Consider the following 5364-nt stretch of genomic DNA (forward strand, 5'->3'; position numbering starts at 1 on the left):
ATGATTTTATTTTATTTTTCTGTACCAAATAAGTGGTTGTAATGTCATATATTATTGACATAAGTTGTATCTCAGAGTCATAAGAAAGTTCACGAAACATACAGCATCTGAGAGAAAAGTAAAGAAAAAAAGGGATTAACCATACTAGGAATTATCAGCTGGGAGCTTTAAAATCATAAACTCATCAGCTATTCAATCCTTCGTTAGTTTAATTTGTTTGAAATTTTAACAAATGCATTTGCTCCAGTTTTTGAACTCCGCTCGACAAAACAGAATAAAATTTCTTTGGATTAAAATTAGTAGTCAACGAAACCATACTATGTAAAAAGAAAAGAAAATCAAGTTCGCAGTGTATGGTTAGAACTGTAAATGACAAAGTATAGCTATCTAAATTTACAGAAATATACAACCTATCTAGGATATGAAGGCGAAAGTAAGGAACAAAATATGAATATTAAAAAAGGCATTTGAAGTTTATTGTAATGGTTTAAATAATAAAAATCATTTGACAGCGAGTGACAGGTGTGAAATTAAACATTTACCTGTTTGCATATTAATATTTCATTACATTTAAAGAGAAAATAAAATTTGTATTTAAATATTAACATTTTTCTGTCGTATAATCAATATCTGACAACTTTTTCTCTCAAAATTTTAAAATTTCGTATTAGTCCTGAAATTTTTGTGCGTCTTTATATATATATATATATATATATATATATATATACTTTTACTTGTTTCAGTCATTTGACTGCGGCCATGCATATGTCTATGTGTGTGCGTGTGTGTGTAGGTGTCTATTAATTCATTTTGTTTGAAAATATTACTGGTCGCTATAAATATTAAATGTTCCATGTATCATCGATGAAAACCGTATTACATTTATTTTTATGAAAGTCTTCAGTGAAAGATGTCTTTTCAGCATGAAGAAACGTCTCAAACAGTTTTCCTTTTAGTTTTTCAGCTGTATTTCACAGAAATACATCTATCAAAATATAATGAATGAATAAATAAAAGTTAAAAGTTAAAATGAAAGAAAAGAAGTTAAGTAAACTTTTAATTAGAATTTACTTAGGGTTTTGATTTTGTGTCAAGTTATATCTTATTTTCAATTCATTGGTTTATTATTCATATAAATATGGGTGAGAGTTGCTTCTCCCTGAACCAATACACGCCACAAATTGATTCTCACTTTATTGGCACACTTCCATAACACACACCACCAAAGAAGCCTCTACGTGGTAGTTCGCTAGGCAAGAAATAGCTGCGATCACATCTGAGCATCTTAAAAACGAAAGATATATTGGGTAATGTATAGACGCACTATGCTTTAAAAAGTTACTACTACTACTACTACTACTACTACTACTACTACAGTCTTGCTGTATGGTTGTTTAACTCCAGGTCAGTTACGAATGACCAAACTTATAATGAAAGACATTGAAGCCGTGACCATCTCGTCCTTTTTCGCACTTATTATTTGTAGGACGTACGTAGTATTAGGTTGAGGAAAAACTTCGTGCGCCGTGTTAAAATAATGCTTTTTTAATATATATTTTTGTGGTGTGTATTCATTCAGTTCATGTCATGTTCAATGGTGACTCACGGCGCACGAACCTTTTTCCTTCAACCTAGTATTCGTGTCCTTCTTTTATAGACAATAGTGTATTACATGATGGAGATTTGACTGCTACATCTAGCAGGTTGACTACAGAATATCCTTCGTTGAGTAGGTCGCGAATAAGAGTACATAACAAAATAAGTGTAAAGTCTTTTAGTGATGTCGATATGCAAAATCGTGCAGTATATTTCAAGAGTGACCAAGTTACTGCCGAAGAAGAATCATAAAATAAAGGATATTGCTTCATCTCTGACCGTTGAAGATCTGTTCGTGAGACTTCATTCTGCAGTTAATACTTTAAAATCTGGTTGATAGGATATTAAAATTATTTTGGGAAAAATATCAGTGAAACCCAATGTTATCTCGGGAACTAAACATGTTAGCTTTGGGTCACAAGCGCCGTTATTATACGATGGGAGGAGGCTGAAAAATTCCTGGTTTTAAGGGTGTCACGAAAGGCCGGGTAGGAGGCCAAACATTCCGAGTTCATTTAGATGGCTTAGAAAAACTGAAGGACCGCATGCAATAAGTGTGTGAATCTGAGAGGGGAATATATTGAATAAAATCATAACTGATTCTCCTGTAGTTTCTTTTACCCCAAAACAAGAATTTTTCAGCATCCACTCGTAGTATATTTAAGATAAAATAATATGAATATGTGAAAATGTAGTCTAGGGCAGTTGTTCTTGAACTTATTTTGTTGCAGAACACATACCTTATTTTAGAAAAATCTTTTTTTCCAAAAATTGTGGAATCCATACTTATCTTTTAAGGAAAACCACCACTCCCCTAAGACAATAAATGAAACAAACATCGTTTTAAAGAAAGACTGTATTTAAAAATAGCAAAATAAAATGATTTATTGTTTTGAAAATAGCCAATACTATTTTATATAAAGTATTTCTTTAAAAAATTATTCAAAGACATGTCGTGAAGCTCTAAAATGTATAAGTACTTACCAAAATCAAAAGCAGTAATTTTTAATTTTTAATTTATATTTCAAACAAATACCATTTTCCCATATTACTTCATATTTTTAAAAAAACTACAATTTAATAAATTATACAAATTTCACATTTTATATCTCTGAAGAGCAGAAGAATTGTCTACAAATGCTTATCAATATAGGATTCCATTATAGGGACAACACTTCTGCGAAACGATCGAAGATGCTTTAAAAACTTAATTCGAAACTTTTAAACTGTCATATTTATTATTATATATTTATACTTATACATATTTACATATATTTATATATATTTATATTTTTAATACAACAATTATTTTACACACGTATATATCTTTCTGAAGAATTTTCTAATATTGATTTCCTGATATTAATAATAATATATTATATAAAATATACATATTCACTCGTATTAAATACATAAATACTTTAATAGTATTAAGGCTTTGATACAATAGAGCACTCAATATGAATTCAGTATATAATATTCTCATTGAATATATTTAAATAAAGATTTATATGCACACTATATATGCATTTACATGTGTGTGTGTGTGTGCATGTGTGTGTGTGCATGTGTGTGCGAATTTTTGGCTACGAGTGCATGCATATTCACAAATGAATATCGGCGTGAATGTGTATGGTATATGCTGTATACTGTATAGGTATATGAGTAAAGAATACGTACACCACCAGTTTTCGTCGTAACCCTAACCTTAATCCTAACTCTAATCTTTCACCCTAATCTTAACCCTAAACCCTAACCCTGAACACCGGGTGTGTGTATTCTTTACCTTCGTCGGTATGTGTGTGTAATGTATGTGTGTATATGTGTATATGTGTATCGTAGCTTGGCATATATGTATATACGCCCATAATGTAGTTGTGTTGCAGATTCATACGAGAGTCGAAAAAGCATTCAAATCCGCTCGTAAAGTCCCGGTAAAATACTGTTCCACACAGATTCGGTTTATTTAATTGACTACACTCTCTCTCCTCAACGGTACATGCTCTTGTGCTTATCATAGAAATTAATATTTTCATGCTTCAAACAAAAGACACGTTGCTTTCAGCCGCTAAGAGTGTTAGGATCTTCAGGTCGTGGGTTCGATTCTCAGACAGGGCGGTGCGTTGTGTCTTTAAGGAAGGCACTTCATTTCAGGATATCTGGAGCAGCTTGGAATGAACTGTGTAGCAGACTGGCATCACATTTAATGGATTAAGTGCCTTGTGCTCTCCTCCTAAACGTCTTCAAAAATCGGCTAAGGTTGTCCTCATAATCCCGTAGGATAAAGCTAAATACAGTTATAACACAGTTCAGTAGGTGTTAGTTTCTGCATGAAATTCGTAATTTATTTTGATATTTCTTCATTGCTTATGTAAAATATAAGTTTTCTACTTGGTACTACATGTAAATAGAACCCTTTTAAGTGTTCAACTTAGATGTCTATAACATAAATCTAAGCGGGCAAAAGAAAGTTGCCACCTCAGAATTTTATTACATTCGTTTAACTTGTAAGCGTTTACACTATTTGTCTTATACTGACTCTTAATTCAAATTCCACTGAGGATAACCTCAATTTTCATCTTTCCTGAGTCGATGAATAAAGTACTAACCATTCTTCTTCTTCTTCTTCTTCTTCTTCTTCTTCTTCTTCTTCTTCTTCTTCTTCTTCTTCTTCTTCTTCTCTCTTTCTCTCTCTCTCTCTCTCTCCCTCTCTGTCTTTGTATTTATCTGTCTCTCCAACTGTCTCTGCCTATCTGTCAGTCTGTCTAACTTACTTCTCTCTTTATCTATCTATCTATCTATCTATCTATCTATCTATCTATCTATCTATCTATCTATCTATCTATCTATCTATCTATCTCTGAATCAGCATGGTTAGGCTTCGGGAACAATAGTAGGGGGGGGGACTATTCGCAACATTATTTTGTATGGATATGAAGGCTGTTTCGAGCAAAGTGCAAGTATTCCCTTTTCATAGAACCTTTAATATGTTACAGGAACCAGGAACCACCTATAGACGGAATAATAAGCAGCAGAACACAGAGCAGGTTGACAAATAAAAAACGGTCTTGCACCGCATGGAATAAGAAACGTATTCAAACGGGCAATAACTGTACTGTTGAGTATAGTAATAATAAAGGTACCGTTGATAGATGTACTAAACACGGCTGATGATGATGACTCAAATGCCGTTGCTGCAATCCGATATTCCTAATTTATCGATAATTCATTATTGACTAAAAGATATTCACTTTTTTCCTTTGATTGTCATCACTCATCAGTCACTTTAGACACAGAGAAAGCAGTTGTAAAGCGCTACGTGTAGGATGTCACGGGTTAATAATAACCGGATCTCAATGTTACGGTGTCAGATATAAGGAAGGAAATCCGAGGTAGACAGCTCAAATCTCGAGCTGAAGTTTTTTCCTGTTTCATAACTTGCTGTAAGTTGCCTGTCGGTGTGTATATGAATGTATGTGTATAAGTATACGTGCAGATGCACAGATGTGTAATTATACTTATATGTATATGTAAGTGTGTGTGTATATATATATATATATATATATATATATATACGCGCGAGCGCGCGTATACACATGTGCATGTGCGCAGGCATATATGTACGTATATTGCTGGCTATCTGTGTACATCTGTCTATCTATCTATCTATCTATCTGTGTATGTGTGCGTGCATGCATATATATTATAATATTATATATTATGCGCATTCAAATGTATGTGCAAATATATGTGTATGCATATGTGTGT

This window comes from Octopus bimaculoides, chromosome 3, assembly GCF_001194135.2.
Source record: "Octopus bimaculoides isolate UCB-OBI-ISO-001 chromosome 3, ASM119413v2, whole genome shotgun sequence".
In the NCBI taxonomy this organism is placed as follows: domain Eukaryota; kingdom Metazoa; phylum Mollusca; class Cephalopoda; order Octopoda; family Octopodidae; genus Octopus; species Octopus bimaculoides.